This window comes from Lagopus leucura, unplaced genomic scaffold, assembly GCF_019238085.1.
Source record: "Lagopus leucura isolate 7727_CA_CO unplaced genomic scaffold, USGS_WTPT01 Super-Scaffold_100002, whole genome shotgun sequence".
In the NCBI taxonomy this organism is placed as follows: Eukaryota; Metazoa; Chordata; class Aves; order Galliformes; family Phasianidae; genus Lagopus; species Lagopus leucura.
In genome coordinates, this window is record NW_024962263.1 from 33,489,522 (window position 1) to 33,514,591 (window position 25,070).

General features: G+C 44.2%; 1 long non-coding RNA gene and 1 other non-coding gene across 3 annotated transcripts; one reads left to right on the plus strand and one right to left on the minus strand.

Moving 5' to 3' along the window:
- Positions 1 to 309: 309 nt before the first annotated feature.
- Positions 310 to 382, plus strand: TRNAV-CAC. Its single transcript has one exon. It is a non-coding gene; the product is annotated as a tRNA-Val (tRNA).
- A 9,334-nt stretch (positions 383 to 9,716) lies between these two features.
- On the minus strand, positions 9,717 to 17,354 carry LOC122179203. 2 transcript variants are annotated; one of them, XR_006178584.1, is made up of 4 exons: positions 17,313 to 17,354; positions 16,229 to 16,333; positions 14,719 to 14,791; positions 9,717 to 10,108 (listed from the first exon to the last, which is right to left on the minus strand). It is a non-coding gene; the product is annotated as an uncharacterized LOC122179203 (long non-coding RNA). The 2 variants fall into 2 exon arrangements; XR_006178582.1 differs by having other exon boundaries at positions 16,229 to 16,408.
- Between the last annotated feature and the right edge of the window lie 7,716 nt (positions 17,355 to 25,070).

Sequence of the window (25,070 nt, forward strand, 5' to 3'; positions counted from 1 at the left end):
ATTCTATTCTATTCTATTCTATTCTATTCTATTCTATTCTATTCTATCCCATCCCATCCCATCCCATCCCATCCCATCCCATCCCATCCCATCCCATCCCATATCCCATCCTATCCCATCCCATTCCACTTCACTCTACTCAGATCTAGTCTGTCATGTCTGACATCCAGTCAAATGTAAGAGTCACCAGGAAAACTGTGCAGGGTGATGTTGCTTTGTTCCCATACCACCAAAGCTGTGCACAGTTACTCTTCCACTTCGTATCCATGTCATTCTGAAGTGAATGGAGCCAAACTTCACAAGAGCCAGGTTTCCATAGTGTAGCGGTTATCACGTTTGCCTCACACGCAAAAGGTCCCTGGTTCGATCCCAGGTGGAAACAGTAGAAATTTTGCATGGAGAGTGCAGTGAGGCTCTGGCACAGCTGCCCAGAGAAGCTGTGGTGCCCCATCCCTGGAGGCGCTCAAGGCCAAGTTGGATGGGGCCCTGGGCAGCTGAGCTGGTGGGGGGCAGCCCTGCCCACGGCACGAGTTGGGGCTGGGTGGTCTTTGAGGTCTCCTCTGGCTCAAATCATTCTGTGTTTCTGTTTGCTTCTATTCTGCTATGCTATGTTATGTTCTAATACTTTTTAAAAACTAGAGGCAGTGCAAGAGAATAACACTGTCCTGTCACAGCCAATTTTTTATTTTTTTTTTTTTTTTTTTTAAATGGGGGTGTGGGGGGTCTTGTGTTGGTACATTAAGACTATTTCATTCATAACAGAGGACTTCAACATTCTACTAAACATTCTGAATACCCAGAAACATCTTCTGGTGACACTGCCTAATAACACATGGGATAACTGGTGTTGGTAATTGCTTACATAAAATCCATGGGAATTAAACCCACAATGGGCTAAGAGCAAATCTCACTCAATTCCCATTTGCAGCATGCTCTGAGAAGCATTATACTCCCTGAGTTATGTGGGTAAGATGGGAACTGCCCCACTGTACCTTCTGTGTGATTCTGAGAGTAATGTGGCTTCAGGTCCTCCTCTGAAGATGAAGGGGGTGGAACAGTCTAGACAATATATGTTATTATATCACTACTCTCTACTGAGCACAGCCTGTCAGACCTGCCCAAGTGATACTCTGGAGTGAAGCTGTTGTTTGCTGTAGCAGACAGAAGGCAATATGCAAAGACTTGCTGGGGTTTGGTTCACTTTCCTAATTGCTGAGTATCCACTTAACCCTGCTCACTCGTGCTTCTTAGGTAATGTAATTGTTTCATAGACAATGAAAAAATTTGTTCTCTATATTTGGGATCCCAGGTTCCTCCACTCTGCTCCTTGAGATTAGTGAGATCTTAGGCTGTTCCCGTAACTCTAAGATGGATAAAATTAGTCGAGATAAATCCCACTCACAGTGATCTGCTAAAGAGGATTTCAACCCTAACCTTTTTCAAAATAGGTAGGGGATTTGCACTCAGCTGAAAAAAGTAATGAGCTGGTCCAGAGCTTGTCCTTTACACAGAGTGGTTACAACATCCACAGCACAGGCACCGCAACTTGCTCCAAATATAATGAATAGTTTACGTAAGCTTTTTACCTCTGTTAATCCTTTTGATCTGAGTAAGGAGAGACAGGTTGGAAAACTAAGCTGGAAAGCAAAGAGAAAGTGATGAAAAGGAACAACAGATTATGCCTGAGTAGGGCTAAAGAAATGCAAAACACACTACTGCTTAAAAGCAGTACCACTGGACATGGAGTGGATACTAACCTGAGTATGTGGCTTGGGAAGTCCAGATGCAGCATGGAGCACCTTTTCAAGGAGCAAAACTTAGATCTCACCAGAAGATGACTTAAACCCAAGCAGAATGCATGTGCTATTGGCAGGGACTCTAAATCATGATGTTTATGAAGAAATGAGTTGTAGTCCCTTGCAGATTACTGTCCTGTCTCATAGGCAGAGGTTGCATTTTTCAGAGTTTTTGAGTGCTGGAGGCAGCTTCCCATTGAGGGCACGGAATCCTGAAGTCCTCTTTGCAAGTGGCCTTCAGAAGCCAGCGTGTAGTTGCCCGCAGCTGAGCTCAGGCTGCACAGCAGGAGCATGGTGTTCCTCCCAAGGGGAAATACTGCAGAACTATTTGTATAGCATCTGCACTAAATAATGGAAAGCAGCTGCTTTCTGAGTGACAGACAGGCATAACGAATGTCTGCATGCATCACACCAATTCTTGGAGGAATACAGCCTTCCAGTGAAATACTACCATTCCAACATTAAGACTGAGAAGTACTTTTCATTTTACTCAGAGTTGCCAAACTATTTGAAGTCAGCTCTCACTTCTAACTTTCATAGCAGCTGCTCTCCAGAATACCCACCAGAAGGTGCCTTCATATTTGTGAGAAACAAAACTTTCCACTTTCAAAAACTTTACACCACTTGCCCTGATAGGAGTGAAGATGCTGGGATAAATTCTCCGTATGCAAACCAGCCTTTCAGAAAACAAAATCCAGATTTTAGGCACCCAGTACAGGTACTGAATAAAAGTGAACATATTCCAAGTATTAAGGAAACACTATGCAGTAAAAGAATACCAATAAGCTTGTCAACTTCTCTGCAAAAATGCTTAGCAGGAGTATCACTTATATATTCCTGTATAAAATGTACAGCCTTATAATGTTTTGAAACAACTGTACTTCAGCAAAACAGGCCCTTTCATTTAGTATAACATTTGGGATGGAGCCCTTGTATTAAGGCAATGGCTGTCACAGTCACCACGTTACAGCACTGCAATAGATGGACCCAAAACTGGGGAGGAAAGCTCCTTGACACAGACTTGTCTCCATTTCCCACCCCTGATCACTTACAAAGCACTTGGAGATTAGAGTCTCCCAACAGGAGAAAAGCACCAGGAACCTGAGAGTCTGGCCAGGTCGGGGGAATCGCTGTGAGGGAAAAAAATGGAAGATAAAGTAGCTCCCGCAACCAGCTTTATCCTACTTATCCTTTCTATTTAAAACCTGCACTGAAGAGAATTCCGGACCTGAGAGGGTTTAGTTTTGGAAAAGGGGTGGGCGGGTGCATAATTGAATTGCTGCTTGTTTGGAGCGGCAGTACAAAGCCAGGAGCCCGCACTGAGTTCCTGAAGTGTAACCCAAAAATGTCACATCACTTTGGAACAGAAAAAAACTTCTAAGAGGAATGCAGATGGAGCAACTCAGTTTGCCTGTAATTGCTTACATTTCCTCTGCTTTCATAGTGCGAGAATGCTAGATACATCCAGTATGGCTTAAAACATAAGCAATTAATATTTCACCTACACGTGCATATTGGGTCTTTGTAATATACCCAGATGTTCTTCAGAAGCACCAAAGTATTTCAGTAAGTTTTTCTGCAAGAACTGGAAAACATGCAACTACCAATTTAAGTACTTTTGGTGAGCATGCAATCATAGAAGTGTTTGAGTTGGAAGAGACCATTAAAGGTCATCCAGTCCAACTCCCCTGCAATGAACAGGGACACCTACAACTACATCTGGTTGCTCAGAGCCTCATCCAGCCTGACCTCGAGTGTCTCCAGAGATGGGACATCCACAACCTCCTGGGCAACTTGTGCCAGTGCTTCTCTTCCCTTATTATAGGAACGTTTTTCCTTAAATTGAGTCTAAATTTCTCCTCTTTTAATTTGAAACCATTTCCCCTTGTCCTGTTACAGCAGACCCTCTAAAGTGTCTGTCTCCCTTTCTTTGTTACAGCCCCCGTTTAGATACTGAAAGGCTGCTCTCAGGTCTCACTGCAGCCTTCCCTTCTCCAGGCTGAACAGTCCCAGCTCTCTCAGCCTGTCCTTGTAGGAGAGGTGTTCCATCCTTTGGATCATTTTTATGGCCCTCCTGTGGACGTACTCCAACAGGTCCATGCCTTTCCTGTACTAAGGACTCCATATCTGGATGCAGTACTCCATGTGAGGCTTCACCATCACACAGTAGAGGCTCAGGATCACCTCCCTCACCCTGTTGGCCACACTTCTTTCGACACAGCCCAGGCTATGGTTGGCTTTCAGGGCTGCAAGGGCACACTTCTGGCTCATGTCCAGCTTGCCCTCCACCAGTTTCCCAAAGTCCTTTTCAGCACTGCAGTTCTCAATCCTTTAATCCCCCAGCTTGTATTGGTAATGGGGGTTGCCATGACCCAGGTACAAGACCTTGCACTTGGCTTCGTTGAACCTCATGAGGCTCACCCGGGCTCACTGCTGGAACCTATCTAGGTCCCTCTGCATGGCATCCCGTCCCTTAGGTGTGTTGTCTGCATCTCACAGCTTGGTGTCATCCACAAACTTGCTGAGGATGCACGTGATCCCAGCATTCTGGCTTTGTAGAAAGGGTATTTTTACTTTGAGTGTGTTTCAAAGCCTGGAGCTGCTGTGGTGTTTGTGTCAACTGCTGTGACAGCACAGCCTACATCACCTACAGCCTGGGACCTGCTGCAGGGCTGGTCCATGTCTCATCATTGTTTACAAAGACCACAGTAACCTAATTGTTTTTCAATCAGATCACTAATTTTAGATCAATCACTACTGCTGATGTTAGTATTTTTTCTAACAGAAAGAGACATTTCTTAAAAGGTCTATGGTGGCATCTTTAATGATGGCAGAACTGCTTAAGGAATGTGGTTATGCTTTGGTCATCATGCTATTTGTGTTCAAATTTGTCTATTCAAGCATAGATAAACAGTCTCTGAAAAGGTCAGAGAGAGGCCTGGTAGAACTAAAGGTAGAACTATTTGTTCTGTGCTACCCTGCAGAATTAATCAGTTTGAAGTGTTCTCAGAGATCCTTTGTGCCACTTTCAAGACTTGTGTATTGCTGGGCTATATATTCAATAGCCATGCTGCGTGAATTGGCTTTTCTGGAGGATGTGGCTTTCTGTTTTGATGTTTGTAGGAAACCTGTCTTTTCAGATGAGATGAGATCTTCCCTGGTGGAAGACACATCTAGTCAGAGGAACTAGCAAGAAATCCATACCAACAAAAATACCAGTCATGATACTTAACATACAGTGAAGGTTTGGAAGGGGAAAGGAAATAAGGAATGTGACATTACTTGAAGCTGATTATTAGGACTTTAAAGGTTAATTGTGTCAAAACTCTAAGAAAAGCATTGTCTCCTCTGCAACTATGACTGGAGGTCATGATCTTATTTTTCTGGCACGTGTGTATTGTGTATCGCTTTTGTATTATGACACAATTATTCTGGTATTATTTGATACTGGAGAGGAATGGAGAGCTGCACTTGTACACAGTCCCAAAGGCCCCTCTCCTGCCATCACTCTCTATTTCATCAGGCAGCTTGTCCTGCAGTATTACTCACTCCTGGGAGGCTTTCCTCAGGTGGTTTTTTGTTTTTTGTTATTTTCGGGGGGTTTTTTTGAGAAAATTTTGCTCTTGCTGTCACTGAAAAGCAGGAGCTGAAAACCTATTTGTTTTGGTGGCAGATGGCATTTAGAGGGCATTTATTCCTTGAAGGCAAACACATGTACCCAACTTATGAGCTCATATCCACAGTGACTTCACAATGTGACTGTGGCAGAGATGCTGAGTTGCTTATTCCAGGCCACTCTAATTAAGCTCTCCATTAAAAGAAAGTAGTAAAAATAAGTTGTTTCTCTTTGTTTGTTTGTTTTGTCTCAGTTACTTCATGGGGATTGTTCTGTTATACAGAATAAAAGTATGTCTTCACAGAAATATTCAGGTTGGTACTGCAAGATATCCCATCCCTGGAGGTGCTCAAGGCCAGGTTGGATGGGGCCCTGGGCAGCTGAGCTGGTGGGGGACAGCCCTGCCCATGACACTGGGTGGGCCTTGAGGTCCTTTCCAACCTAAGCCATTCTGTGATTCTATGATTCTATGACTCAGTGATTCTGTGAAATGGAAATAAATTATGTGCCTAATAAATCTGTACACCCTGATAAGTCCACTTCACATCAACTCTCTTGGTGGCACATCTTTGTTAGAGCAGAGTATCAGAGGGCTGAGATGAGCTTAACTCTTGCTCCTTCCAGATCCTGTAGGTCCAACAGGATGCTGAGGCTGCTTTTGTTCCTCAGGAAGGGGAACAGAGGTGCTTGCAGCCTGTACTTGCCCACCATGTACCCCTACATGGAGCTGCAGGCTCCTCTCCTAGGCCCCAGGACTGGGAGCTGCTGATGGATATATGTAATTACCAGCTCTGGCTGAATGAATCTTTTCCCATAGAGTTTATGACTCATGAAGCTTTGCTGAAAAATTTATGGTCTGTTTTAGAGTTGTGACTCTAAGGAACTCTTGCTTGGGGGAGGTGAGATCCAATTCACTTTTGGTTGTTGCAGAAAAATGGGACATTTCTTACTGAGTCTGTCCCAAAAATTGGGTTTTAAAGTGATAAGACATAGGTAAGACAGAATCTCCTTTTTCTTCACAGAACAAAGGCCTTCATGTCTGTTTGCTCTAAGAAGGGCAGCTGATGATCATCAGCCTTTCTGTAATACCCATCATGTGACTTCTTTTTGCTTCTAGACATTGTGGGCCTTAATTTAGATTGAAAAAAAAAAAAAATTGTCAAGAGTTACCAAAAAAAAAAAAAAAAAAAGTCATGCTGAGATGTTGCAGCTCATCAAATCAAAATGCAAGATAAAACGATTACATCTTTGTTCAGATAACGTGGCAGACAGTAAGGAAGGCATTTCTCATCTCATGTGAGATGCCTTTCTGAGAGCTGTGACTCTTACAAGACAGCAGCTTCTTTCTGGAGCAGGAGCATGGCTATAGCAATGGATGCTCTGTGAACTCAGGCAGACATCCAGTGCCCACGGACTGAGCACGATTAAACAATGCTCATTTTTGAGCACATTCCTGGTTGTGGCAAAAGAAGATCAGTGACAGAAGTAGAGGAAATTTACTGCAGCAGTTCACCAGACTGAATACTGGGAAAGTATTGAGATGCTCCTGTTAGCACTGTCCTGAGTGCGCACAAGGAGTTTGCTACAAAGTTGGAAGATGTGTGCACCAGGGTGCATAGCTGGTGAGTAGTTTGCACTGCGACTCCTCCACATTTGTTCACAGAACTACAGAATCACAAAGGTTGGAAAAGACCATCAGGATCATTTAGCCTCACCACGAATCCACCACCACCATGCCCACTAGCCATGTCCTTCAGTACCACATCTCTGTGTCATCTGCAAACCTCCAGGGATGGTGACTCATGTGGTTGTAAAGCTGACTTTGATATCATTACACTCAGTTCCTCTTTTCACGTTCATTAGCCACAGCAGTATCATTCATGTTTTAATTGGACTAAACACCTCCTTTTTTCTGTCCTTATTTCAATTGACTCGACAATGTGTTTCCTTTTATAGATATCCAGAGACGCTATAAATGAAGATGTTGGTAGGAATTAATTCTTTAGCTTGTGTGAGTGATGCTAAGCATCTGTGACATTCATTAACTTCAAGTTACATCCATCCCTTTATGGATGGGACTGCTGACTCCACCAGGCATCCTCTGCAGGAACCTACAGCTACTGTCTGGAAGCACTGAAAGTATTCTGAACATGTTGCTAGTTAATGCCTAGAACTGCAAGAGGGGCAAGAGCTGCTTGTGCTGTGCCAAACCACACACTGGTGCATATGTTGGGAATTCCATGAGGACACTCAGGAGAGCCAGCTACTGTGAGCTCCATCACAGAGATCCTGGTGAGAACAGGTGAGCACTGGTGCCAGCAGCAGGGTAGATGGCACCCTTAGAAGCCCACATAAAGAGCTTTTTGCCTGGGGACACCTGGTTGTGCTGAAAGAAGCCTCAGGTCTGAGAGGTGTCGGGATATTTGTTGCCCACTTTGGGAGTCAGCAGTGGGACATTAGGTGTGCATGAAACTGGTGAAAAGTGGGCACCTACAACCTTTGAGGAGCTTTGACTAGACTGGGTCTCAATGCCATCAGAGGACATACCAAATCTGCACTCTGGGTGCAACTGTTCTCTCCTCTCCTCTCCCTTTTCATTCAGCCTGTCCATTATGAATAACCAACCAGGATCACATAAGAGACTCACTGTAACTAGTTTCACAACAGTTTCTGAGATCTTTGTGAAAGATTTCCACTTTACTCCACTTACTACCTTATATTGTGTCTGCATTCATAACAGCACGTAATTCTGAAAAGTAAAGTCCTTTCTCTTTGTTTCCTCTGCAACTTCTTTATCACTATAACAATGTTCTTGAGGAATACAGGATTGGTAAAGTTAATTTCAGGGATGCTTTCTCCTTAGAGGATGATATCAAGATAATATCAGTGATAACCAGCATGTGTTTTCTAGTGACCTACTACAAGTAGATTAGTAGTTGGTAAAAGAAATTTTTATAGTGACAGGAATAAAACCAAATATTTGTTTTGGATTGGAAGGCAGTCTGCTGGAATACCATTTAGATGTGAGTGGTTTTACTTGCTAACTGGTGACATATAATATTTGGCAATGCGAACACGTAGGGAGGAAAATATGGCAAAGCTATGGAGTTACATTAAGTTACCAGAGTCTGTGGGAGGACCAGATGTCAGATACAAGGTATCACAAAGTATCTGTCATTATGTCTGATTTTACAAATTGTATAATGAAGGGGTCAGGAATATAACCCTGTTCTGAATTTCAGCATTGCTGAGGAACAGAGAGTACTACTTGAACCCAGCAACCTGACTTCAAGGACTAGCTAGCCTGCAAAGCAAGAACAGTTCCTGGATTCCTGTTATGGCTGCATCTTAAACCCCAGCCTCAAATGTCCTGAACACCACAAGTGTCAGAAACAGAGCCTTAAAAACCAGGTCATTCTCTGCTAACTTTTAGAGACCACTGCACATCACTGTTCGAGAACCAAGGGCAGGGAAAGGTGCATGCTGAATTAATGGGGTTGACCAGAAATGAGGCATAGAGAAATCTTATGAAAGCAAGGGAGAAAAGCATGTCAGACTGGTTAGATCCCAAAGAAACCACTGCTGGCTCTCACAGTTTTAAACAGGAGATTTTCTGCTTGGCTACAGGTGGGTTTCTGTTAACGTAGATTGTTGTTGGATAGATTCAGGTGGAAAATGGTACCAAGGGAAGAAGTTCTAGGAAACGTACATCAAATTCTGCCCCTACATATCTTTAAGCATCCTTTTTTTCTTTAAAGAAGATGTTGTCAAGGAGTGTGCTACGGCAGCAACATCCTGCAGTACCTTATTTGCTTCCTTCTGAATCAAAATATTATGGAGCTGTTACTGCATAGCCCTGCCGTGATTTTGGAAATTTAATCCTCAGCATTTGAGAAATCACACTCCTCCCTGCCACATAAACTTTCTAAGCAGATTCTCTGCCAAGTTTTAGAGTGTTCCAATTTCAAGTTATTTTGATCTCATCTCCAACATGCTTTTTTAATGTATCTTATCATTAGAGATTCCTTATTGTGCAGTTGCAGAGCTCCCACGCTTAATGCAGATGGAGCAGAGTTTAGCTGGGCTGCTCCAATAGCTCAGCTGGAGGAGGGATGTGGTTATTTGTTTAAAAAAAGCTCTGTTTCCCAAACCGTATGCTGCTGTGACTGTCCCCAGAAATGGAAGTGCTTGCAGAGCTGTGCTCCTGATGCAGCATGGTGTGGTGCCTGGTACCTGCAGCACACAGGTCCTGGCGAGGCCCAGGTGGGGAGTGCAGGCAGGCAGGAGTGAAAACACGATGAAAACATTCCAGACAAGAGCTGTGCAGGCATTGAAAGCTGAGGGCTTCATTTCTCCACCTTGGAAGCATTTAGGTTTGATGCTCCAGAGTGCTGACCGCAGCTGGCCATGGCAAGGTGAGCAGTATGTGCTCAGCCCAACACTGAGGCTGAAGTGGTCATTCACAGCAGGACCTCAGTATCTCCACCACAGCATGTACTACTGAAGAAAAACTATTTGCATCTCCCCAGAAATCTAGGCATTGCATCCTGTGAAGCATGCAGCTGCAGCAGCATCCAAGCAATCACACCAACTAACATCCAGGAAAGGTTTCAGAGAAGTTTTAACAAGCGCTTCGATTCACCCACCATCTTGACACACAGAAAGACTTTGCTCCTGTCAAAACTCTCCTGTGACACTGGGGAAGCAAGCAAAACATTTTATTAGGAGAGTTTTTCTCTCCAGGGGCTGCTGGTCCATACTTCACAATCTTGGGTAGTGTTCCCTTTCTCCCACCCTATCCTCCCTGAGATTTCAAGCCCTTCTCCTGCTGGGACAGTTAGGCAAATAAACAACATGCAGCTATTTTATGACTTCCCTCAGTTTTCACAGTGAGACATTCCTATGCAGCAGTACAGCATAGCATCATCTGTGTGCACTGCTGGTTGGAGTGCTCTAGTGCTTGCAGCTCGGCATTGCACATTCCCTAATGTGTGCTGACTTAGATATGAAATTCTCCGGCTTTTGTTTGCTTGATTACTGGATTTAAAAATCCCTTACTTACTCAGAGTACTTCCTTTGCTTATGAAAACTAGTAGTAACAGGTGATGCTTGATGCTGTTTAGTTGAATCAACCCATTCACTCCTCACTGCAAGCAGCACAAGTTTCAGTCCTCTTTGTTATGCACAGAAGGAGTGTTCCCACCACAACCAAGCAAGGTCTGCTTCACCCACACTGCCTACTCTCTGCATTACCCTATGCCTCCCAGCAGCTCTCCATTATGCCTGATACGATGGATGTGTGGTATCAGATGCTTGCTTGCACAAGTGGCCAACAGCAAGCAGAGCTGAACTGCTGCCAAGCGTGTGGGCTGTGACCATGCTTAAACATCTGAAACCTCCCCTCCTGGCGGCAGCACAGAGCAGGCGTGGTTCATTTTTCTCATACAAAACCATCTGTGAGGTCAGAGAAGGACAGGCCTGGGGAGACCCTGGCAGCTTGCAGGCAGTTTTTCCTAGTGGTGGACAGCAACAAGCAGTGAGAGGGGCTGCCTAGGAAGGTTCAGCTCCCCCCCAGCAAAGACCCTTGGAACAATATCTATCAAAGAAAGACAGCGAGGCCCTGAAGTACACCAAAAGAAGGACAGTGACACTGCAAAGGGTCTGTAGGCATAAGTCTTAGGGTGTGTGGTTGATGGAACTGGGTCTGGCAAAAAGAAGCTCAGGGGAGACCCTATCACTCTCAACCACGATCTGAAAGGAGGTTGTGGTGAGGTGGGGGGGGGTCTGCCTCTTCTCTCAGGTAACAGAGATAGGATGAGAAGGAATGGCCACAGGTTGCACCATGAGAGATTCAGGTTGGATATAAAGAAGAATTTCTTCTCAGAAAGAGCAGTGAGGCAGTGGCAAAGGCTGCCCAGGGAGGTGGTGGGGTCACTGTCCCTGGAGGTGTGGCACTGAGGAACATGGTCAGTGGGCATGGTGGCAGCCTGACATCAAGAGCGGCCTTGCCTTGGGACAAGGAACAAATCTCTTGAGGTCTCTTCCAGCTCTATTTTTCTGTGAACACGTCTAGGTTTCTCCTCTGCATCTCTACTCTTAACCTGATGCCCCCAGCCCACATTGGGTAGCAGTCACTGGCAGGTGCCATCCTAGGGCTGAAGGGTGAGGGGGTAGTCCTGCCTGTTCTTAGAGTTCCCATAGCCTTGAAAAGTGCATGAATCTACTGAGCAGAAGGTTCAATATTTTGTAATTGTTCTATTATTTTATCATTTAACATTTTTCCTGCTGTTTAAAGACTAACATGTTCAAGGTTCAGCTCTGAAAAGACATTTTGAAAGAAAAAAGAAAAAGCACAACAAACTTTCCCTTCCACTCACTGCTACAGATTTGTTGGATGTCTTTGGATAACCATTTTCCTTGTTACTGCCTAAGTACTATCAGCTTTCAAATGCTTGAGAGAATTTTGTGCCTGCTGAAGGTTTCTTGTGAAATGGGCCCATACACCACAATTTTCACGTCAAATGGATGTTATAACTGATAGTTCTTTTTTCCACCAGAAGTTTGCTGGGACAGTTTTGGGAAAAAAAAAAAAGTCCTGTCAGAAAGCTGTTGGGGATTGTCTTCAAGAAGGAGATATGCAACATAACGTTAACTTCAACTTCTGTAGGATTTTAGCATCTCTTTCTGGCAAGGAGTGGCTCTCTGATCCTGACGCTGGGTCTCAGCTGGGACAGGATCTCTATATTTAGGTGATGCTAAATTCTAGTTCCTTCTTTGTCCCTCTTATTCCTTTCTTTCAGGGGAAAAAGCTGGCAAAGACATATCCACGCTATAGTTGTAGTGCCCATGGGTCTCCCTGACTCTCCTTGTACAGTTCTGTAACCCCATCACTTATCTATAAATCACAACTTGCCTTCCTGACAGCTGTGTTTCCAGCCCATAATCAGATTAAATGGTTGCACAGCAAGCACAAATCAGGGTTTGGCTCACAAGAGCACACTGATGTAAGAAGCTGCCCATGAATCTCCTGGAGTGCTTGCAGCCCCCCTGAGGTGCCATCACTGGGGCACCAGCAAAGCTCTGCCAAGCTCCCAGCCCAGTGAGCATGCTGATTTCATGGGATATATGTTCAACCTCCTGCCTACTGGATTTGTGTCAGTTGATTTTTTTTTTCCTAATAAAAAAAAAAAAAAAGTCCTGCATGCTTAGATAAGAATATCAACTGTATAACAAAAGGTTGTACAACTCTGTATTGACACTACGGGTGTTTTGGGGGTCCTTTCCTACTGATTTTGTTGTTGCTGGCATCAATTTAAAGCATGAGATTTTTTTGAGAATCATAGAATAGCTTGGTTTAGAAGGGACCTCAAAGATCATCTAGTTCCAACCCTGTGCTATGGGTAGGGTAGCCAAGCACTAAATCAGGCACTAGTTCAGGGTGCCCAGGGCCCCATCCTACCTGGAGGTGTTCAAACCTCCAGGAATGGAGCAGTCTCCACAGGTGGGCCTCAGTCTGCTGTGTCTTGTGACTGATGGTTCCTTAGCTTACAGGTAACTTGGGAGCCCCTAGCCCAATAGCCAGCATTGGCTTTTGACATATCAGGCCTTTAAAAGCAAGTCTTCCCATGCTGTGTGGGATTCCAAGCTTGGAGGCTGCTCGGTCTCCTGATAAAGGACATTATACTCCCGGATCTCCCAGTTCCCAACCTTTCCTTCAGCACTAGGTACTCAGCAAAACAGCAAGTTACATTCTAGCAAAGTGCTAACAACTCAGAGGGAACATTCTGAACATGATCAGAAATGAAATTACACACCAAGCAGAAGAAAGCTCTGCAAAAATAAATTTCCTTTGAGTTTTTGGCTCTGCAAATACATTTCTGCCAAGGAATGGCTGGCCTCCATGGCCTTAGAATGGAGATGTGCAGGGAAACCTAAGGCAGTGCACACAGTGGGTAGAGGCACCACAGGCATTTTCTGGACGAGCAGGCTCCTCCCACATCAACAGGACATCCATACATCCAATGTCCTCAGTAACACCTTTAGTGCCTCTGCAGCCACAGTGACTAACTCCTGAACCACTGCAAACCAACCATCAATCATTTGGGTTGGGGATTATCCCATCTACTTGCTAAGGTCCGTACTTCTGTCAAGGGCAGAAACAAGGCTCTCAGTGAGAACACTCCCTAACCAGGCAATTTCAAACTCTGCACCATCTGAACCCAAATGTAATCTCTTCAAACATTCAATTTTGGATTTGATATACTAGACAGAAAACCAGACCCAGGTCTTCAAGGTGAGGCACTGATTAAATCTCTCATTTTACACTCTACACTGATATTATCTCCTAAATATTTGGTTCTGTCCCCTAGCCACAAACTTCCTTGCTCTTCATTTTGGGAGTGATGAGAACAGCTCTGTCTAGCAACACTGTATCTTCTGCATAGATCATACCCTGTGCTTGTGCTAGCAGTCATTCCTTCCTTGACAGAGGAAATTAAAGAAACCTATTTTTATCATCTCTGTGATTAAAGAAATTCAGTACCTTCCTTGCCTACGCAAGCAAAGAGTTTCTTTTTAATCATAGCACCAAATGCAAACAAGCCCACTTCCAGACCTCTTATCACAGATTCCTAACACTCCCCACATTCATCATATTGACTAAATGATGAAATAATGTATGAAAAATGCCTCCAAGCAATGAATGGCATCTTGATTATAGGAACACACAGCATTTCAGACTGGGGAAATCTGAGGAAACTCGCTGAAGTGAGCTGCAAAGCAGCTGCCGTAAGAACTCACAGACCACTGGTATGAAGGAGATGGCTTTTTCCACAAGGCTGTTGTGAGAGAGCTGTTATAATGTGTCACTGTGGGTACAGTCCTTGCCACCCGGCTGCAAATCTGCTTCTGGCTGTCAGTCACACAGTTGTTATGCTTTTATTACCACCTTTTAATGGCAGAACCCTTAGTAAAAGCCTAACTTGGCTCCTATTTCCACACCCTCTGGGAAAAGAGGTGAGGAAACGGCAGCCCCATGTGAAACCTTCCTGGCTCAAACCTCAGCAGCAAGAGTAGGAGCTGGGACGTCTAGCTTTTGTTTGTATTATGAGGCTGTAGCCTGCAGTCAAGCCAAGGAAGCACTTGCAGAAAGATGCTGCCACATGGGCTGTACCTGCCCAAGCTTAGTGCCAAACTGCAGCCAGGCAAGACCTATTAGCAATGACAGCAAATTGCAGGGTCAGAGTGGTACTGAACCCAGTCAAAAAGCAAAATAACATCCATGCTGTGTCTAGAGCGGCTGCATACCTGCTGCTGGGTTTTGCCAATGAGGAAGCACGGCCCCTCCGTGGTTGTGTCCCAGATGTGTACACACAACTGCCTGCAATAACACAGGTATCTCATAAGTCATTCAGTTGAGATTCTATGCACTTCCTGAGGAGAAAAGTACTAATAATAACTACAACTGTGGCAGATTCCCTGCTCATGTGTGGGTTTTATTTTTGTATCCTTAGAAAAATCTCCTCATATGTTAGTTCTTTTCTTAAACTAGCTATGTCACATAGGCACCACAGCTTTCTTACACAAAGATAACTGCCTCACCACCTTCTGCCACCCAAAGTTCACATGAAAATAGTCCTTTGGCCCCAGCTTGAGTTACTTGAGTGAATCACAGTATCACAGAACGGTTTGAGCAGGAAAGGACCTCAAAGCCCACCCAGCCCCACCCCGTGCCGTGGGCAGGGCTGCCCCCCACCAGCTCAGCTGCCCAGGACCCCATCCAACCTGGCCTTGAGCATCTCCAGGGATGGGGCACCACAGCTTCTGTGGGCAGCTGTGCCAGCGCCTCACTGCACTCTGAGTAAAGAATTACTGCCTGACATTTCACCTAAATCTCCCCTCTTTAGTTTAAAGCAGTCCTCCCATGTCCCATCGCTATCAGAGTACAGATCTGAGCTATTAGAGTTATTCATTTAGAGACTACCACTTTCTATTTATATCTTAGTACTTCAGCAAAGGAATTATTTAATTGGTCACAATACATGTATGTACTATATTGATACTGCTTTACATCAACCCTTCTGCCTCAGTATACTCAAAACATTCAATTTCCCAAACTACTGATGTGCCATATATGAGCAAGGAGTAACATCATGAGCAGACTACTCTGCTGATAGAAAAGAATGTCTTGATTTCCCAGGCTGGTGCAATTCTGGCACTTTGCAAGACCATTTCCAATTGCAGTGCAAGACAGAAGGACAAGGGGAAACGGACAGAAACTGCAGCACAGGAAGTTCTGCACAAATGTGCAAAGGAACTTCTTTACAGTGAGGTGACGGAGCACTGGAACAGGCTGCCCAGGGGGATTGTGGAGTCTCCTTCTCTGGAGATGTTCAAGACCTGCCTGGATGCCTACCTGTGCGACCAGCTGTAGGGAACCTGCTTTGGCAGGGGGGTTGGACTCAATGATCTCTGGAGGTCCCTTCCAACCCCTACAATTCTGTGATTCTGTGAAAAGGGGTCTGCTGGTATTTCTATTACTGACACGCACTGCTGGAAATTGCATGTTTTCCCAGACTCAGAGTGCCACTGCATGGGGATAAGATCATACCAGCTTAGGCTCTTTCATGACAGCTTTTAGACTGAATACTCTCAGCTCCTCCCTTACAGACTGTGAGAATCCAAGAGCTTTTGACATTGTTCTGGTTGGAATAGAAACTCTTCCTTGCTGAAAATTAATTATTGAGGGTTCTGCTGCTTTATAATATATTTATGTACTCCTGGGGACCTCTCCCTTTTAAAGCACAGGAAACATCACCTTAAATACAGCTCAGGCAAGAGCAGGAACCAGCTCTGCTTTGTGGTGCCTTTCCTCCAGGTACAGCAGGACAGAATGCTATCCACAGATGGTGCTTGACTTTGACTGAAAGTGAGATGGAGGTGAAAGAACTGAAGAGCATAGGCTAAAAGCTCAGCATATTGCTATTCCATTGGCTCTCTGGAAAAAGAACAACAATTAAGAAAGCGAACCCAACAAATCCACTGGGCTGGGTTAGCCATTCAATTGCTGTTACGCTGTGAACATATTTTGTGGTCCTCCTACATTGAGTTATTCTCTTCTTACACATAACTTTGACCACTAAGGAAAAAAGGCCTGGCAACATCCAGTCTGGTGATTCATTCCACAAGTTGCTGCAGCTTCTAAAACACAATTTACTCAATGGCTTAATTGCAGGCTTACTGACTGCCACAAAAGGTTGGTTTTGGCCTTGGAAAGGGAAATAACCTTACCCAGGTGTACTTACAGAGCTGGCCCTGCCTCACAGCAGTGATTGCTGCTAACATAACTGCTAAAGTCAGTGGGGATTCTTAGGGGGGTCTCCTTAAAATCTTAGCACTGCTTGCCTTTTGTTGATCAATCACAAAGTCACAGAGCCATTATGGGGATAAGTAGGCAATTTGGGAAGTGGCACTTGGGTGACTTGGTATTATGTATCCTCCCAGCCACGCGGATTCAGAAAAACAGAGTCAGAACATCAAATGTGGCACTCAGAGAGCAAATCTCAATAAATATCAAGAAACAAAGAGAAAAGCCTTACAGAGGTTTCAGTCTCTTAAAACCTTGTGTGAGGAAACATCAGGCATTTTCCTCTCACCTTCACCTTTTCTCCTGCCCTCAATGACACCCTCCTCACACTGCAACACTCTGCTTCACTTGCTCAGTTTTCAATTGTGAGTTCGAAGGACAAAATTTTAGGTAGAAATAACATTAAAAAACATTAAACAAAATACATAACATATATACTATTGTGGCAGTGGGACAGATCAATACAATGGGAAAAGTGTTACAACAAAGGTGTGATATATAGAGAGGTGCTATAAAGGAAGAGAAGATTACTCACCCATATCAGGTTCCAGGCTCATAGGGGAAAGCTTCACTAAGGGGAGACCTCCAAAAAGAGCTCCCACAGCAGTCAGCCCTTAAATGAGGTCTAAGAGAGGTGCAGCCAGGCTCCATCCCTTCCAGTCACACAGCTGAATTGCCTTCACCTGTGCTCCCAGGGCTGACTGGGTCCCTTCCCCAGGTGCTCAATCAGTGGCTCAGGCCGTTACTCAACAGTTACCATACAATTATTTATTTATATAATATATAATAAATATATATCTAATTATTATATACCAGGGTACTACTATCTAGGGTACTACTACTAGCACAAGAGCACACCCAGGCTTGGTTTGTGGATGACCACCTACATCTGAAGGTATTTCAGATGTTTGCTCATCCATTCCACTTGCAAGTCCTATGTGGGGACACATATTATACGGCTTCCCCCTGCCTTTCCAGTACAGGCGTATCTGGTCACACCTGGAAATCCCAACAAGTATTGTCTGACCTGCATCTTTCTCTGGCTTCTTCTAAGTCTTAAATTGCTTCCCCAAATTTGCCAGTGAGATCCAGAGACCAGATTGAAAGCAATTTAAAATTTGGCCGATTAAGCGAGGCTCAGCGGTGCTGGCACTGCACTGGATATGTCACCAGCTGCCTTTCTTCTCTGCTCTACTTTGCTCCAAAAGACAAGTGACTTCAAACAGAAACATTTTCCACATTTCTCAGGTGTTTTTGAGCAACCTAGTTTCTCTGAGCCACTGCCTGGAGCTTAGTTTGGCAGCTTCCCCCAAGGGCAGAGAGAAGTAGGAGGAACACAAGTACTACCGCAGCCCCTTTCACTTCTCCCATATGAAATGCTTGCTGCCAGGTACAGCCTCACTTCTTCTTCTGCAGCACTTCTTTGATGTAGCCCATGGACATCTCAGACATCACATTTGTGAGGGAGAACCCTGCAGCCCCAGGCAAACCCCTACAGCCAAACCTAGCATTGGTGGCTGTGGCCACTCATCATTTGATTCCCCATGGACTGGACAATGCTCTCAGATTCAGGGTTTGAATTTTTAGTGGTCTTGTGTGAAGCCAGCCGTTGGACTCAAGGACCCTATGCCCCATCCCTACAGGCACCCAAGGCCAGGTGGGATGGAACCCTGGGCAGCCTGACTGGTGGGGGGCAGCCATGCCTACAGCAGGAGGTAGGGGCTGGGTGGGCTTTGAGGTCCCTTTCAATCCAAACCATTCTGTGATTCTACGATCTTAATGGCCCTTTCCAGCTTAGGATACGTGTGATGCTATGGTTCTATGAAAAGCAGGCAGTTTAGGGCAGTAACCAAAGCTGCAGTGGAGGCAGGTCTCCATAGGGAAGAGAAAGATGCAAAAACTGCTCTCAGTCAGTTTGATCCATATGGTGCAAAGCCTTGCAAAAAGGCAACAGACTTCATGTGTCCCAGTTTTGACATCACCATCCTGTTTCCTGCCTATATTTCAGTGTGCTAATTGCTTGGAAAGGGGTGCTGGGAGGGGGGAAAGGATCTTACGCTCAGATCTTCATGTAGGTGCTGTTGCTAAGAAGCAGGATAAAAAAGAAATTAACCTTTTTTTTCTTTTCTGGAGGAAAGGTTGTAGGGAAGGACAGGGCAGAGCAACCCTTTCAGCTTCATGTGAGGAAGATGCTGTTGCACACAAGAGATGTTGGAGTGAAACAAGACCCCAGCCTTCTTGCAGACAACAGCTGCCCCTCACTGCTCTGCACTGGATGGCATTGCAGTATGGAAGAAAGCACCAGACTCAGCAACAAGGAGGGGTGATTAGCCTGCATGTAGACTGGCTGCACAGAGTGAAGCCAAAGTGGGTGTCCTTCACATGCATCTGCTTGGCAGGGGTCCCAGACCAGTGGCTGCAAAAGCCTGCTGAGAGCTCCCTTCTCTGGGACTCACATGCCCACATCATTGCTAGCACCTGGGCTCCTCCATCCCTGCAGCACTCTCTGTGCTGTGACCTGTGTTTCCCTGCCTGTCTTCACAGCTGGGTGGGCAATATTCTTTTTCCCCCTTGCTACTCCCTAGAGCTGTTTCACTGACTGCCAAGCTCTCTGTGCACAGAGCCCTAAGTAGGGCACGCTGGTGCATCTCCCACAACTGCTATTTTATCATTGTCTGGAAGACACTATTTTGCTGTCACCAATGTCTTGCTTGTTCGGCAATGCCAAAGCCTGTACCAAGGTTGTCAGATCAGTCAGACATGTACTGTCCTGTGCTGGAACACAGAGTCTGCCTGTGGGGATAAGCTAGTTTGCTGCTGATTTTCCTTCTGGCCCACTTATGTCATTTTCTGTCCATCATGACTATTATCTCTGAGCTGCCTCTGTATGAAATACTAACACCTGTTAATTCCTGCACTTCAAGACCCAGCTGTATTTTTACTGACTTTGAGAAGCTAACTCCATGTTCCTCCACTATTTGGGAGAGTCTCTCCCTAGACTAAAAATGTTGGGGGGAGGGGGCATCTACGCAGGGGTTAAACTGATTAGAAAAAGAAAATTCAGGAGATGAAAGCAGGAAAAATAACTTGCATGAAATGCCACATTTTGATGAAACTCGTGTTGCTATTTTTATTCTTGTGTTGTTAGGCTCTCTCTGAAGTAGCTCTCTCAGCAAAGAAGCCCAGAATGAAAGATAGACTGATTAACAAAGCTGTCTGCTGAAGAAACACTGATGCAGTGGGTGGTGATCTTATCCTGAGCCAGCAAAGTATTTGTGCAGTGATGCAGCAGGAGGGGAACAAACTCCTAGCCATGTGCCACCAATAGTAAGCTTCAGGGTCATTCAACAAGTGAAATTTGACCAGCACACAGTGGCCAGTATAAGCCAGGTGTATGTGCTCATGCATCATATGAAGGTAGGGAAGCTGTTCTTTAAGTCCCATCTTAAATTACTGTACCTTTGTGGGCACTGGAACTGTAGAAGCATGTACAAGTTTTCAGAGGGTTCCTCATTCTGAGATACTCTATGATTATTGTCGTTGCTTGTCCATTCATATAACAACATTTCTCCCCAGAAGATGGGGATGTGGGTCTTCACTTTTATCTCCAGTGGTCACAAAATCTACTGTGTCTATTGACCCTTTACATTTGGAAGAAAAGTCAGAACTGTTAATATTCACTAAAAAGAAACTAAAAACACAGAACACAGTCTGCTGTGGTCACTACATTTCTGAGCTGCTAATCCATTCAGCAAATTGCAAAATCATAGAATCACCAAGGTTGGATAAAAAGATTTGTTAGAAAAAAAAGTGAAGCACTGTGCTAAAAAATTATACATTCCTCTTTTCTGTCCTACTTAGTAGGAGTAAAAACGAAGCAGGTCCTCCAGGAGAGCTATTAAGAGCCCTGTGCACATCCAGCCCCCACACCTGCCCTGTGTGGCTTGCCCAAGGAGGAAGGCAGGCAGGGCGGGGATGCCTTGCGGCGAGCTTTCCTTTACCACAGGTTCCGTTCTCAGCTATGCTTTTATTCTAGGGCTAAAGAAAGAGAAGTAAATCCTCCTGTTGTAATTATTCTGAGAACTCGATCCCAGAGTGGCACCGATGTACCAAGAGGTTGCAAGAACAAAGTGGGGTTATTTTTCAGAAAGAGTTCTCAAAAAAAAAGGGCTGAAATCCAGGATAGAACATCAACTCTGCGTAATTAACAAAATTTTCCCCTTTGCTATCACATTCAACAGGCCATATAGCAGAGCTTCTCCGTCCTTTGGAGACATTAGTTTGTATATTTTTCTAAAACCAAGACAAGTCTCTTGGTCACGCTTCAATGCGTCCCCACAGCTAACTGAACCGTGGTTGCTAGAAATGCACAGGAAGGAAAAATCACCTGTCTGTTGGCTTTGGAATTAAATGCTCAGACCTCCTAGGGCCTTGGTAGCAGGTGTGAGTGACACAGTCTAAAAGAAAGCACCTAATCCAGGTTCCATGGAAACCAGCAGCAATTCCTTACAACTGCCAGGCAGAGAACCACCAGAGTGGTAAAGATCCATTTCACAGCAGCAGAATGAATACTATACTGACTGGAGCTGAAAGATGTAGAGAAGACTAAGGGAGAGGGTCAACTCCTGAACTCTTTCCAATGGCTGGAGAAACTGCAAACAGGGAGCACATAGAACAGAGCAGTAAAGGCCAGAGAGATGATTTAATTAAATGTGATGGAGAAGCGTTCATCTGCAGACACTATTTGTTTCACAGTGTGAATTAACAGTCTAAAATAAGCAACCTGAGCTTTAACTCAATTTCTCATAGTTTACCTGGAGAAAAAGTACCTATATCTTTATGTAAATATCAGCAACATTTGTTGGAAATCAACTTGGAATTTACCTTACCTAAGATGGGAGACATATAGCTTAACAACAAGATGAGTTTCTTCCCTGTATCTCCTCCAAGCCCAAAGACAATGATTATTTGGCATAATTGTTTGAATAAAAACTGCTAGTATACAGGAAATTAGGAAATTAGGAAATTGGTCAATTTTAGAGTCTGTTCAAGTTAGTAAATGATTACATGATTAATGTGTAACCCTTACTGAGATGTAAGGTTTTAATGGTTACAGGGATTGAGCATACTTATTGGTTTTGCAGGGGACAGCATCAGATAGTTTGAATGTTAATATTGTGTGCAGACTGCATCTCTTCTACAGTTTATGAAAACAATCTGAAATAATTCTGAAAGAAACCTGTGGGATTTAAACACCAAAGGAGGAAAAAATACTTTGTCTTGCAGGATTACAGAAGAATAGGTGTGAAAATAACTAGGAGATAGGAAAGAAGGTAAAAAAAAAAAACAACAAACAAATGTGAAGATTTCTTAGAGAAAGGCGAAGATATTTCCATGCCAACTGAGAGCCACTGGAATGTGTTGAGCCCTTCAAGCAGCTGGACAATAAAGTTCTCAGCTTAGTGTTGCTGAGAAAGAAAGTCATCAAGTAGAAGTGAAGTATTGTTCAACAGCTGCTGTGTCCAATAGTATTGAGTGTAACCTCAAGAGATTCCCCTATTTCCACCGCCCTTCCCTTCAACTATTCTTGTGTTATTCCCAATAGCTACTTGTCTACTCTGTTCTTCAAAGCCCCACAGACGCTTTCTAAGTTTAAAGCAGCCCTGATTCACTCAACACTGACTCACTCAAGCACTATTTTCCTGCTTCACAGATTTTTTTTCCAAACTTGCTTCTTCCTTGTTTCTGTAGTTTCCTACCTAAATTACATCTTCTCTTCTGCAGTTTAAGTTCATGACTCCTTGTGCAACACAGAGGTCAAGAAGAGGGCTCCAGGACCACTTTTATACCCTGTCTTGATCTTCTTTCCTTCAAGAAAAGGGATTTCAGTTCCTCCAGTGTTTTCCTTAATTTCCAGTTTTCTAGCCTTCTGATCAGACTTATTGCTCTTCACAAGACTTTCACCAAATAGTCTCTCACAGAAGGCATCTCCATTGTCAGAGGCCTTGCTGACCCTGACCACAGTGAGAGAATTACTTCATGCCTCTGTTTTTGATCACACCAGCTAGCACATTTTCTGCTGTTTTCATGTGTTGTTACCAACTCACATTTGGTTTCCTCCAGCCTCTTTTTCTGAACATGTGATATGAGCATCTATGAGGATACTTATTCTTATTTGAGCATAGTACTTCACAGCTCTCTCTTGAATTGCATTTAATTCTTTCCAGACCACTTCTCCAGTCTGTCATGATTTGGTTGAATTTTGATTCTGTTCTGCAATGTACTGCACTCCTTGGAAGCCAGGCAAATGTAACAAGTGTTATCATGCCCATTTCATTCATCTGTAGGATTAAAGGATACATTGAATAGTACCAGGTCCAAAGCTCAGCCCTGCAAAATCACACTTGACCATGTACTTTCTTTCAATGAGCCACTGGGAAGTACTTACTGAGAAAAATTTATACTCATTCTGATAATACTCGTTCTGATAATACTCATTCTGCAGGGCTTTCATCTAGGCAGTCTCGCCTTTGAATCCCTTTAAACTGAAATAGGATTTTGCCATGAGAAGGAAATAATTTACTTTAATAGGCTAAGTGATATCTTCATGAAAAATGGGGTAAGAGAACAGAGAAGAAAGCCAAAGTTCTCTTTGATGAGCCTGATGGGATGTGGTAGGTGCTATGGTGCTGTGGATAGCAGTGACACACCTAAACACACGTTTAAGTGACCTCCAGGGCATGTGGTTCACTGCACACAGCATGAGGAACGCACGAATGTCCCCACTAAAAATAGAAAGCAAAAAAAAATTGAAGAAAAAGTGCAAAAGCTTTCAAGAGTTTGGCAAAGAGAAAACTGCACTAAGCTCAGTCAATCACTGGCACAGAATGCCTAAATATAACTGAAGTCTCCAGAGTCCCTGTAACTTGCAAATGAGTTAACAACTAGACACAACACCATAACTAAATTCTTGATGTTTCTAAGGAGGCTGTTCACCAGGAGAACAGACACTGCAGCAACATCCAGAGCAGAATCTCTATGGACACTCTAAACCTTTGTGGGCACCCCTCTCCCCAGACTGAGCAGCAACTAGCCTCAACCACCTTTCTCATATTCCTTTCATACCTTAGGTCACCTTCCTTTCCTCCTAATCCTCCCTTTTTTTTTTTTTTTTTCCTTCTTATTTGCTGTGCAGGTTATTCTTCCAAGGCAGCTTCTCTGCCCAGACAGCCCTAAAATGACATGGGGCACCAACAGACCCTCAGGGGCAGGACTTGGCTGTGTGTTGGGTGCTGAGGCAGGAAGGGCCTGGGTAGGGCAGATGCCTGTTTAAGACCCTCCCTTCCACACCAGCACAGCAGGGTAGAAAAGGGTCAGCCCTCCTCTCCTGTTGTTTGTGGACATTTTGGAATTTAAGGTAGAGATTAATTAAAATAACCTCATCTAACACAGCCAAATGGCACACTTTTAGACCTTTTGTAAAGTAAGAATATCTTGGCTTTTAGACCTGCATTTGGAAATAAAATGCCACAACACAGTGTTTTTATGCTGGGTCAAAAATTCTTTTTTTCCTTACCTTTACAGTCTGACATAGGTTTAGTACTGTATCTCAGACTTGTCAAAGAATATATAAACAAAGCAAGTGAACTGCACAAAATATTTTCTTTCCCTGGTGTGGCAAAAATCTTTCTTGAGAAGACCATCTGCAATGTGGTAGAGATACTGCCCAAGAACCCAACGGTTCACCACTGAGGGCAATTTTCCCATCTGCACATGTGGTACCGAGCATAACTCCCCTTTCTTAGGCTACAAGCTAACCACGAAGTAACTACTGTCCTCTTTGCAAGTGCTAAATTATTATTTCTGTCCCATATTTAGCACATGACTAATGCATCCTGCTCAGACCTGGTGTGCTTTCCTGAGGACACCAGGAAAGCAGGTGAAAAAAAAGGAAAGCACACTCAGCAGGCTTCTCTAGAAAAGATGTGGCTCTTGGAACAGCAGACACATGCAGGCTGGAACCATGTGCCACACATGGCCAATGCTAGATGGCAGGGCAGGTTGCTGAGATGGGAGCTGCTTAAAGTAAGTTGCAAGGGAAGAGAAATAAAGGTAGAGAGATTTGGTAAGAGTTGTTCTAAAAGCTGCCAGCTCTTGCTTGATCCACCCTTGTTTTTGACATTGCCCTCGTCCCCCCTGTGCTTTGTTGACTGGTTCTTAGACCATGGGTGGTGGCTTTTTCTGGTAGCAGTATCAGATTGTGGTTTTGTGAAAAGCACACACACAAGAGCTG